This window comes from Myotis daubentonii, chromosome 3, assembly GCF_963259705.1.
Source record: "Myotis daubentonii chromosome 3, mMyoDau2.1, whole genome shotgun sequence".
In the NCBI taxonomy this organism is placed as follows: Eukaryota; Metazoa; Chordata; class Mammalia; order Chiroptera; family Vespertilionidae; genus Myotis; species Myotis daubentonii.
Window position 1 is genome coordinate 164,926,781 of NC_081842.1, and position 13,571 is coordinate 164,940,351.

At 38.1% G+C, this 13,571-nt stretch overlaps 1 protein-coding gene across 1 annotated transcript in view; it reads left to right on the plus strand.

Moving 5' to 3' along the window:
• The window catches only part of SLC44A5 (solute carrier family 44 member 5), a 124,426-nt gene that overhangs the window by 26,229 nt on the left and 84,626 nt on the right, over nucleotides 1-13,571 (plus strand). The gene's annotated exons all lie outside the window — the stretch shown is intronic.

Consider the following 13,571-nt stretch of genomic DNA (forward strand, 5'->3'; position numbering starts at 1 on the left):
ATATGAGGTACAAGCATGAAGATGAATATCTACAAGCTAAGGATGAGAGAGGGAGACCGAAAGATAAAATGAATCAGATTCGTAAAGGCACCACTGACTGACACACCACACCAGCTCAGGACCACCAACTGCTAGGCTTCTTGCTGTATGAAACAAATAAATCCCTTGAAATTTAAGCCACTGTATCTGGTATAAATTTTATGGTATTTTCAGCTTAACACATTCTTTACTGATACAATTAAGTTCAAATTTAAACTGGATTATACAAGTTCAAGTCAATAAACATATTAATAAGTTCAAGTCAATAAACATATTGAAAACACTAAAACCTAAAAAGCTTAAGTCCTTTTTAAAACAATGACCCTCTTCTCACAAGTAATGCTTTCTTATAGTGTAAAGAGCTTGTAGAATAAGTATATTGGCAAATAGAGAAAATAATGAGCACTTTATGTAATACATCAGGCTCTAGACAAATGGTTGTAATTTCCCATTTCACTGAACAATTTAAGAATAGCGGGACAACATTTTCATACATTTTTGAAAATGTCTACAATTTATTATTGTCTAATGTTCAGGTAACACTTTCACTCATTCTTCCAATAGATGTGTTGAATGTTTGCTATGGGCAAGTCATGAAAACTCACCATCTTACTATGCAATCCTTATTAATTTTCTTTCTAAAGTTGACAAACACCTCCCACTTCATAGTATAGATTTACCAATAGCATACCAATAGATTTGATACTGCATAAGTCAAATATATCATGTTGCATTTATTTTTCCTCTGAAAACTGAAATAATTGCCAAAACAAATAAGTGAAAAATGTTTTTGATGGCAAAACCTTATTTCTACACATGTGATTTTAATCATTAATGGACAACATTCAATCTTTTAATCAGGACATTGATATATAATCTCAGTAAGGGATTTTGCTTGGGGTATATCCTTAATGACTTTATATCCATCCTAGTCTGTAGTTTAATTTCTATTAAATTAAGTTTATTTCTTTCCCTACTGCATATATTTTAATGGTTAATAGTTGACATTATTTCTCAAGTTATTTCAAAGAGATGTCAAATCAATACTCAAATGACTTTCTGTAAATTAATTATTGTTTTCTAGGTAATACATGTGTTTGGTATACAATTGAGAAGTTACAAAAAAATATAGAGTGAAAAGTAGGTGTCTCTCTTCTCTTCTCCAGACACACAGTTCCCCCTCTTGAGGGAACTACTATATCCAGTTCCTACTACTCCCAGTTCTTACCCCAAATTATTTTAAATGTACTGTTTCATCTATTGGACACTTAAATAATGATAAGTATAAACATATTTTACAATTGGGGTGCTAAACTAACTTCCAAAACTAAATTTTTCTCTCATGTTCTGAAAGCACGAGGATGATTATCAGGCATCCTGTTAAATATTAGTATGGAGACAATGCACATTCTAAGCAAAGACCAACTTCTAAGATCAAAACTGAATAAATATTATTCTAAGGAAAATAACAGAGGTGTTTTTACTATTCATATTTGATAAATGTACACAAAGGAAATAAAAGAGAGAGACCTAACATCAAATCATAAAGACTAGATTAATAAAAGCTTAAAGGCCATATCTGTTTTCATTTTATGCAATGCTCAAACAAGAACTAAGGATCTTTGTCTTACAAAGTTGATGAGATTATAATATTTATTATTGGTAGATGAAGATGTGCTTTGTAAGATGTTTTTATATGGCATTTATTAATACACGTTTTTGATCCCACTTCCACTAAAGAATCCTTGAGCAGTAAGAAAGAGTAATCAGAAAACAATCTCTTGCCCCCTTACATGCTTTTAGTAACTTATTGTTTAAAGATTACCAAACAATATGTTTTTAATTTTAGTTAATAATGATTTTTTAAAAATCAAAAAGCAGAGCATAAACTTTTTTAAAATATTTTTTCTTTTTAAATTACAGTTGAATGCATTATGTTGGTTTCAGCTGTACAACATAGTGATTAGACATTTACATAGGTTACAAAGTGATCATCTTGGTAAGTCTAGTACTCACCTGACACCATACATACTTATTATAATACTAGAGGCTCAGTGCACGAAATTTGTGCAGGGTCCTGGTGATCGAAGTGCAAGTGTCTGGTGTGGAAGGGCAGGTCCCAGCTGACCTCCTGGCCCTGGGCAGCACCTGGGCCCCCGGGACCCCCGCACGCCTCCCTCTGCCTTAGTCACGGCACCCGATTCCCCACACAGAGATGCAGTGAGCTTGGCTGGACGCCACTGACTGGGGCGCAGCATGGGCCTCTGGGCTGACCAGTGGTGCCTCACGGAAGCTGGGTGGGCAATGCGTTCTCTCCTGGCTGGCCTCGCAGACCAGCTCCTGTGCAAACCCATGGGGAGCCCGACTGGCCCCTGCAATCCCAGTGGCTGCGGCCCAGCTCACCCAGAAGACAACGTGCAGGTGTGGGGCAGGCTCCTTGCAGGTGCTCAGCACCTGACCGTGGTATTGGGGGGGGGGGCTTCCCCAGCATGCGAGCCCTGGTGTCCTGGGGGAGGGTAGCAGGGGGAGTGACAGCGAGCTCTGCATTCTCACCACACCTCCTTCCACCCCCAGGTAACTGGGGAGAGGTTACAGCGTGTTGCCGACGCCCGCCATGTTCTGCGCTGCCCCTGATGGTCAGTGCATGTCATAGTGAGGGATCGAACTCCTGGTCTAGGGGACAATTTGCATATTAGGCTTTTATTATATAGGGCTAGAGGCCCAGTGCACAAAATTCATGCATGAATAGAGTCCCTAGGCCTGGCTGACGATCAGGGCCAATCGGGGCCTTCCAGCTGCCGGCTGGGGCCTTCCTTTCCTGGCTGCCAGCTGGGGCCTTCCTTCATTCCACGCCGCCTCCTGGTGGTCAGCACATGTCATAGGGAGCGATCGACCTCTCGGTCTCCCGGTTGAACTCCTGAGGGGAAACTTTGCATATTAGCCTTTTATATATATAGACCATTGACTGTATTCCCTCTGCTGTACTTTACACCCCCATGACTGTTTTTATAACTGTTAATTTGCACATCTTAATCCCTTTTCCCTTTTTCATCAATCCCCTCAGCCACCTCCCATCTGGCAACTACCAAAATGTACTCTGTATCTATGAATTTGTTTCTGTTTTGTTTGTTCATTTATTTTGTATTTTAGATTCCACATATAAGTGAAATCATATGGTATTTGTCTTTCTCTGTTTGACTTATTTCACTTAGTACAGTACCCCCTAGGGTCCATCCATGTTGGTGCAGATGGCAAGATTTCATTATTTTTATGGGTGAATAATATCTCTATCTCTACCCATATCCATATCCATATCCATATCCATATCATCTGTCACATTTTTTTCTATTCATCTATGATGGACACTTAGGTTGCTTTCATATCTTGGCTGCTGTAAATAATGCCACAATGAACATAGGGATATGTATGTCTTTTTTCAAATTAGTGTTTTGGGTTTCTTAGGATATATACACAGAAGTGAATGTTGGGTATTTCTTTGTTTCTTATTTATAGACTGTTTTAAAGTATGTCTTGCCTGATGTAAGTATTTATTGAATATAAATTCTTTTTAACATAATTTTAGGGTATCAGAAAGAAATTATTATAATGAGATAAGACAACATTCTATTTGTAATTGTCAAATGTGGTCTGTCTTAGATTTTTGTTTTTATTATAAATGCAATCAGTGACCATTATGGAAGTTTAGAAAAAAACCGAAAAAGCAAAAGAAGGAAAACAATCATGTAAAATCATACCACCCAGAAATAATGATCAGTAATATTTTTTGTATATTTTTTAGCTTGTTAACCATTTACATACATATATGAACACATGATCATATTCAATATGTTCAATAACCTATTTTTACTTACTATATCATGAAGGTGTTTTTATATAATTATCATAAAAGTTGTTTACAACTCTTGTTATTATAAACAGTACAATGTTTTAAATTCTTACAATTAAATTCTTGCTACATCTATATATATTTCCATGGTATAAATTATTAGAAAATTTTACTACATCACAGGAGATGTGGCTTTCTAAGTCTCCTATCATAAGTAGGCAATGTTTTGTATTATTACAACTTTGGATGACAAATTGTCATTTTCTCATTTTATTATGCATGCCTTTGATTACTAAAGACATTAACTCTTTATTATATGATTATTAGGAGACATGAGTATTTTTAATAGCTAAATCTTAATAGCTATCCCAGGCATAACATTTTTTAGAATTTCATCAAATATTTTTTCCTTTTTAATGAATGAATGAATGAATTTTATTTTTTCCATCACCATATATCCCCCTCTATTCTCTTCCACCTCCACCCACCCCTCTCCACTCACCACAATTACCACACTGTTGCCTACTCTTTTTTTAAATATATATTTTTATTGATTTCAGAGAGGAAGGGAGAGGGAGAGAGAGAGAGAGAGAGAGAGACCAATGATGAGAGAGAATCATTGATTGGCTGCCTCCAGCACACCCCACCAGGTTTCGAGCCCACAACCCAGGCATGTGCCCTGACCAGGAATGGAACCATGACCTCCTGGTATGCTCAACCACTGAGCCTCACCCATTGGGCTCTACTCTGTGTTTTTGGTTTTTTAAAAAATATATTTTATTTATTTTTTATAGAGAAGAAGGGAGAAGGATAGAGAGAATTAGAAACATCGATGAGAGAGAAACATCGATCAGCTGCCTCGTGCATACCCACCACTGGGGACGTGCCCGCAACCAAGGTACATGCCCTTAACCGGAATCAAACCTGGGACCCTTCAGTCCACAGGCCGACGCTCTATCCACTGAGCCAAACTAGCTAGGGCAACTCTGTGTTTTTATGTAGAAGGAATTCTAATTTATTCCAAGAAGATCATAGAGCATTCTAAGTTGATATAGTTAATAACTTTGGACTGATGTCCCAATGCTGTTCTAAGCTGGCTGTCCTAGCACCTCTCCTGTGGTCCATGATGCCAGATGTAATTTGGATAATAACTATGATTCAGCTCTCACTTCACTAGCAATATGCAGAGTAGTTTCCACCCACTGACAGATTCTTGAATTTTATAGAAGTTTTACAAAGATGTTGAATAACATAGTAAGACCAGCTTTGTTTGACCTGTTCCCATTTTAAACAAAAGAGACATTTATATGGGCATCACATAAACGTCTCTGTCTAAAAAAAATAGCTTTCTTTCCCCTTTACAAATATGAAATATAAATCATAACCACTACTTTCTCACAGCAATGGAAACCCAAATGGAAACAGGATAGAAGAAAGGATAAGCCAAAGAGGATAGAGAAGCTTATAAAATCCCATTATTTAGAAACACTTAATAAAGCAGATACAATATTCAAATATCATTGCATATGATCTAATCAATTTGAATAACATTATCAATATACCATAATTTTCTAGGGTATGGAGTTATTTGGTATATTTTATTTTTCAGCAACAGTTTAAAATATGCTAAGAATTAATAATTGAACAAAACTAAACTTCTTTCTCAATGATTGGATACCAGAATTATCTTCTAAGGTAGATATAACCTTGAAGTCATCCTTAAAATTTTTTTAAGAGACTTGAAAAACTTGCATTAAGATTGAGCACTGGGAAATACAAGGTCATGTAATAAAACCCTCATTTGCTCTTTCCTATTAAATTTCTGATTCTGGTAACTGAAATACTTCAAGATAATCTTTAGCCTCTTATTAAACTTGTAGAAATGGCCAGTGCAACTTGCTTACTTCTAAAACCTCAGCTCTCACAGACACAAAAGTGGTACATAGCATAATCTAAACCTGTGGGAACATAACAATAGAGAACTTTTAGACAATGTGTCTGAGAAGAGGAAGAGAAGCTGGAATCAACAGCAAAGGAAACAGTTAACCCTTCTAATGCAAGCTCTCAGAGAATGCTCCTCTCACAAAATCGCCAGATTCTCACTCACAGTGAAGCGTGGAAGAATAGTACTAGAGCATTTTTAACTTATATAGAAATTTACCCTCAAATAGCCCAGAATGTTTGGAGTCTGCTGACTAATTAGCATCGACTCAGATGATTTGTCCAACTCAAGGCACACTCTGTAGTTTGCCAAGTGTGTTTTGGTGAAGATTGGAAGATGGCCCTATAGTGCATTGTCCTCTAACAAAGCCTCTGGGAAGTGAAGCGGCCATTCTATTGGCTGGAACTGAGTTTTTTAAAAATATTTTTAAATTGATTTTGGAGAGGAAGAGTGAGGGGGAGAGAGAGAGAAATATCAATGATGAGAGAATCATTGATTGGCTGCCTCCTGAGGAAGGGAGAGGGAGCGAGGGATAGAGACATCAATGATGAGAGAGAATCATTGATTGGCTGCCTCCTGAGGAAGGGAGAGGGAGCGAGGGATAGAGACATCAATGATGAGAGAGAATCATTGATTGGCTGCCTCCTACACGCCCCACACTGGGGATTGAGCCCAAAACCTGGGCATGTGCCCTGACCAGGAATCCAACTGTGACCTCTTGGTTCATAGATCGATGCTCAACCACTGAACCATGCCGGCCTGGGTGCTGGAACAGACTTTTGCCATAAGAATCTGAGAGGTAAATAGTGACTAAATGGAATCATGCAGGTGCCAGCAGAACCACAAAGGAGAAAAGTTTCTAAACTGTGGATTATACATGCAGCTGTATTGTGGACAGATGGACCCAGGTGACACCAAGAACCTTCGAATGAGAGGGCATCATTCGACTGGAATCACTAGCAGTGGACAGTATCTAATCTGACTATTAGGCAAGAATGGATGATCTGTCAGAGAATAATGACTTCCATTCTCGCTCTCATGCTCGATATTAATGATCTTTCAGGATGGTTGTTATCATTGGAATTTCATCTGCCAAAAAGAAAGAAAGCTGGTAGTAAAGGGATCAGTTTCTGAATTAAGGCAAAAAGGTGTCCCTGAGAAGGACACAGAATGACAGTTATTAGAGAATAAGAACTAATGTGGAACTGAAACATGCACTTCACAAATAAAACTCTCTCATTATCTCTGAATGGAGTCTAATGCCCTCCTTCCCTCCCTCCTTCCCTCCCTCCCTCCATCCCTCCCTCCCTCTCTCCCTCCCTGCTTCCTTCCTTCCTTCCTTCCTTCCTTCCTTCCTTCCTTCCTTCCTTCCTTCCTTCCTTCCTTCCTTCCTTCCTTCCTCCCTCCCTCCCTCCCTCCCTCCCTCCCTCCCTCCCTTCCTCCCTTCTTCCCTTCCTCTTTCTCTTTTGTGATTTCACTAGAGACAGTAATGTCCAGATGGCATGCTTAAGCTTCATCAAAAAATTGAATTCCTAGACAAAAATTTCATCATATAGGGCCCCTCTCCCCGCAAAATCTGAAATTTGAAACACAGCACTGAATTTTAGCAGAGTCTGTTTATGATGCACTAGCCTATCAGTTGGAAATGTGTCTTCCTAATCATTCATGGGACATAGATTGCTTTTGTCTGCAGCATCTAAGGATCTGTGCTGAATGCTGCCATAGAGGACTATGTGGTCTAGGTTAGAGGTCAGCAAATTTTTTCTATAAAGGCCCAGGTAGTAAACATTTTAGGCTTTGTGGCCATATGGTTTGTATTGCAACTGCTCAAAATAGCTGTTGTAGCACAAAAGTGTCCACACACAATACATACATGAATGAGTGTGGCTATTTTCCAAAAATTCTTATTTATGGACACTGAAATTTCAATTTTGTATAATTCAAAAAATATTCTTCTTTTGTTTTCTTAAAATGTAAAATTCATTTTCAGCTCTCAAGCTGTTCAAAATAAGGCAGCAGGCCAGATTTGGCCCATGGGCTATAGTGTCCCATCCACTGGTCCAGGTTATAATAGATCGAAGATAATTGCCTTAATATGTACAAATACAATTCCTGTAAGTCTGCATAGATGAGAGAGATCTCTTTTAGTTGGAAACCTCATGAGGGAGGTATCATTTGAATTGGTTTGAAGGATGGAATCATAAATTTTTTATTTTAAAATTTGTCTTTCATTTACATTCACTTATTTGATATCCACATTAAGCTTGTTCATAGCAAAATTTTAAATCCATGTGGCATATAACATTGAACAGATTATTATATTTTGCATGCTGTGTGTATTTTTTTTATTGTGGTAAGAAATACTTAACATGAGACCTACCCTCGTAACAAAATTTTAAGCACTCAATACAGTATTGTTAAGTATAGACACAATGTTGTATTGCAGATATCTAGAACTTACTGGTCTGGCTTGTATAATTGAAACTTATACACTTTGACTAGTAGCTCCCATTTGCTCCTCTCCCGTTCCACTTTCTATTTCTATGAGCTTGACTATTTTAGATATCTCACTGAAGCAGAATCATGCAGTATTTGTCCTGCTATGATTGGCTTATTTCCCTTAGCACAGTGTCCTCCAGGTTTAACCTTGTTGTCACATGCAAAATAATTGAAATCAAGATCTCAAACAGATGTCTGCACTCCCACCTTCCTTGAAGCATTATTCGTAGTAGCCAAAATGTGGAAACAGCCTAAATGTCCATTGATGAATGTGTTAAAAAATGTGGCATATACATAACATGGAACATCAATTGGCCCTAAAAATTGAGGGAATCTTACCATATGGAGAATGGGATTTTAGTAGATAGTGCAGTGATGGCGAACCTTTTGAGCTCGGCGTGTCAGCATTTTGAAAAACCCTAACAACTCTGGTGCCGTGTCACATATAGACATTTTTTGATATCTGCAACCATAGTAAAACAAAGACTTATATTTTTGATATTTAATTTATATATTTAAATGCCATTGAACAAAGAAAAATCAACCAAAAAAATGAGTTCGCGTGTCACCTCTGACACGCGTGTCATAGGTTCGCCATCACTGAGATAGGGTGAAGATCCACACTGGGGCACTTTTGAGAGTCAAAGGGCTCATTGTTAATGGTTACATCAGGACAAACTGTAAACCCTGGCTGTTCCATAGAAACTGAGACATATGGTTATTCCAGAGGAAGAGTCTAAAGGGGCCATGAGTAGAGAACCCTGAGTGTGGTCAAGGGAGAATTCATGGTGCACTCAATGAATAAAAAGTCCAAGTAGGTTGAAGTACATTGAGAAGAATAGAGGGAGATGAAGCTAGGAAGATAGTCTGGCACTTGCCATAGGATTGAATTTGTAGGTTCTTAAACATAAAGCTAAGACATTTGGAAATTTTTCAATAGCTGGTAGAGAGGCACAGCAGTTTTTAAACAATGAAGTGATATCATAAATCAGAGCTATCTGTGATGTGCAGAATGCTATGTTTTAGGTAGAGACTCCATGCTAGAGCCCAATTCAGAGACCATGGCAGTAGTGTGAAGAGAAGATAAGAGGATCTGGACTGAGCCCATGCTGTAGGAATAGAAAGGAAGACACATCAGAGAGAAGGAGCCAAGAGTACTTGTCAATTGAATATGAAAGAGAATCTAATAAAAAGGGAAAGTCAAAGGAAGCTCCCAAGATTTTATGTTGAGGTGACTATAGGCATTCTATATTTGTGGGTTAGAGTGAAGTGGGGAAGGGAGGTGTACAAATCTATATATATAAAAGCGAAGCAACTGAACAGTGGAACAACCAGAACGATCAGAAAGACTGGTGGCTATAATGTACACTAAGGCAGCCAACAGGCCCAATTGGGGGCGGGGCTGGCCAGTCAACTGCCCATGGCCCCTCCCCATGCCAGCCACATTCCTGACCGCCCTCTCCCCCACCCCAATCACTGAAGTGTGACCTTCAGTGACTCTAAGTAAGTAAATGCTCCCCAGCCTTCATAGACCAGGAACCTGGATGATGAGTGATCAGGAGGAAAACCGCTCATGGTCTGGAACATCAGTCAGGTGTCCAGGAGAGGTGCCCAGCACAACCACCATCTCCTGCATTCTCTCTCCACTGCTTCCTACCAAAGAGGGCAGCCACATCACACCACGGCCTCTCTTTAGAGGGTTTGTCAGCAGGGAGCTAAACCGCATTACCTGTCTAGGGAGAGGCTTAGAAACGGAAGCTGTAAGTGTCCCTGACTTTAATGCGCCTTTGAAGCTTCAACTCATCCAAAAGCCAACAGCAAATGTGTATACACCCTGCAAAGATTTTTGACACTAATAACTCCCCCCGGCCGGCCCCACCCTGATTGGGGGCAGGCCAGCTGGACCCCACCAGTGCACGAATTCATGCACCGTGCCTCTAGTGCATATATAATTGGGGTCCTATTCTTATTGTAGTTTGGAAAAATAAATATAAGGTAGTAATGGTACTTCTGTAGTTTAACTTTGAAAATACTTTTATGTCAGGGTAGCTCAACCTGAATAAAGTTTTAATAGTTTCCTGATAAATTTGAGTGTGAGTAGCTTTAAAAAAAATTGGACTTTGATTCGGAGGGAGGGAGGGGAAGAGGCTTAGGGGCATATTTCTCTACAAGTTATCCTTTCTGGGACCCAGTGGGATGCAACCCATTTTTAGTTTGGAACAATGGTTCTTAGTGCTTGCTATGAAAGTATAAATGAATCTACCCAAGGAAATGGCACAGCAATGACAAGCCTCTAGCCAGAATATGATTCAGTAAGATTTCAACCAGGTGCTGGTATCACTCAAATTGCCTCAATAGCTGTCTTGAGAGACTTAAAAATTTAGCCAAATTAAATCCTTGCTTTTTAAAAATAACTCAGTACTTGCAGAACATATAGGGTTGTTACAGATGCCCTGAAATCAAAAGAAAGGAACAGTGATAAGATGCTACAAATTCTAAAAACTTGAATTAAGCTTTTGCTATGTTCCTGACTCACAAATGCGCCTAAGCTATATTTTATATTTCGTTCAAATACAGTTTTCTAAGTAGTATTTTTTTCTGGAAGGAATATCTGTAGAAAGGGGGAGAAAGAGATGAATTAATAGAGAAAATGGCAGGTAATTGTTGTTATCTGAAAACACACACCTATTTTTAAAAGGAAATTTTAAAAATAACAAAGGGAATCAAATCATAAGAAGAACAAATTAAAAAATACATTAGTCTATCTAGAAAAACTTGCCTGCTTTTTGAGACTCTTGAATTTCTTAATTTATAATTTCACTCTGTTCAATATTTTTCTTTGCTTAAATAAAATAAAATAAAATAAAATGAAATAAAATAAAATAAAATAAAATAAAATAAAATAAAATAAACCAGTCTGGCCTTAGGGTATGGTCTGCTATTTTTCTAAAGTGTTGTACCAGAAGAGAAAAGCAGACTTGAATATATTATCCCCCTGGGTCCCAGAATAGAATCTCAAACACCTCAAGGTGTGAATTATTGAGAGATGCTGTTCCACCGTTGTGAGAGACTGCTGGGAGGAACGAGTGTATGGGCACCCAGTCCCTGGTGCTGTAGTGCATCCTTGGTACCAAAACGAAATAGAAATGTAGTATAAAACCGCATATGGAGCCATTACCTCAACTGATGCCCATTCCTCAGTGCCAGTAGCTGGGGAGTATGGGTTTTACTTTTCAAAAATTTCCTTCAGAGCTCTGCTGCTTTCCTTGTGTTCTATCTTTTGAAGTTGGCAGTTTCTTTTATTTACCTCCCTAGTATATGTTTATTTCTCCCTGTGCTTAATTCATAACATTACACATATATAACATTATACTACTATGTAACACTAGGTCATTATAAGTATGCATCGCAGATAATATTACATATTATTTAAATATACAGATATCAACATATAGCTATATATCCTGACTGGTGCTTCTGATCTCCTCCCTTTCTCCCTCTTCCTGGTAGCTATGATTACACACAAGGGCTTTGACAACTTGAAGACTTCTAATTAAAGCACTGAAGTGTTCCAGTTTCCTCTCCTTTAGTCCCTCACCTGCAGGCATTTCTCATTAAGTATCGTGCTATTTAACAACTGCTCTGACAGAATGAGAACCTGATCTTGAGTAGGATGTGTCAGAACACATTTGAACAGTGAGAGATACTCTTCTCATCCCCATGCAGACATTTGCTTCCTTTCCCTTTTTATTGAATTTATTGGGGTGACACTGCTTAACAAAATTATACAAGTTTCAGGTGCACAAGTCTACAACACATCATTGGTACTCTGTATTGTGTGTTCACCACCTCAAGTCAAGTCTCCGTCTATCACCATTTATCCCTCCATATCCTCTTCCACCTCCCACCATCTCCCTTCCCCTTACCATACCTGTGTTATCTGTGTCCCTGATTTTTTTCTCTTTTCCTTTGTCCCTCCACCAACCCCTCATTCTAGATCCTCCCAACAGCTGTCAGCCTGCTATCTATGGGTCTGTCTCTATTTTGCTTGTTAGTTCATTTTGTTCATTAGATTCCACATATGAGTGAAATAATATGGTACTTGTCTTTCTCTGATTGGCTTATTCCACTTTGCCCAATGCTCTCCAGATCCATCCATGCTGTACCAAAGGGTAAGATTTCTTTTTTTTAATGGCAGAGTAGTATTCTATTGTATAATAGTGTATTCTATTGTGTAGTAGCATTCCACAGTTTTTATTCTTCTACTTGGGCTGCTTCCAAATCTTGGCCTATGAAAAGAACAGATTTGTACGTTCACCAGTTGTTAACTAAAGAAAATCAGAACTCTGTTTTCTTCTTGGGTTGGATTTAAACAAATGATAGTTTGTGTCATGGGTAACTTTCTCTATTGCGAGGTAGGAGGGATGTGTGTGGAGTTTTAGATATGTCTAATTTGAATCTTTAAAGAAAACTATAATCATATTAACATAAAGACTGAATGGAAAAGTTTTGGCATTAGAGACCCAGATATTTGCCTGCCTCTGTAGCTACCTCTCTCTCTTGGACCTTAGGTAAGTCAACTCACGTTACTACCACAAACAACCTGATGGTATTCTTAGAAAATTTACAATGAAAGCAGTAAATGTATACAGGGTTTTATCAATGTAAGGTATTACTGTATATGTTACTGCACAATTATTATTCATTATTATTACTGCTATCACCTGTACAAACAGTGTATAACTTCCACCTGCCTGTGCTAAATGATTAGAGCATATCCATTTGCCCTGAAGATTAAGTTTTCGTTATGAAAATTCTCATGGGCAACTTTTAATCCTGTCAAATGGGTTGATTTTTTTTCTTTGCTAATAGATTTTTCATTGTTTCAAATAGAGAATGGTTGTATTATTTCTCTTTCAAGATAGAGTTTTTACCTTCCAGACCACTCAGAAGCTGAACAAGCTATAATATTGGGAATAGGAAATACTTTAGTTGAAAACCTTGACTATGCCTGCTGGAAGTTGTCTTGACTTGTGATCCCTAGCAAATCACTGCATCTCTGAGCCACATTTTCTCTAAACCTAATTTGATGATATCTAGCCTATAGGATAGCTGTGAAAATTATAGTTTTGATCATTAGAAAGTTACAACTCTACTTCCCTTAGAAAGTTTATGTAGCTAGTCCTTTATTTAATTAATATTACCTTTAAAATATGTCTATAGGAAGAAAATAAAGGGAGGAAT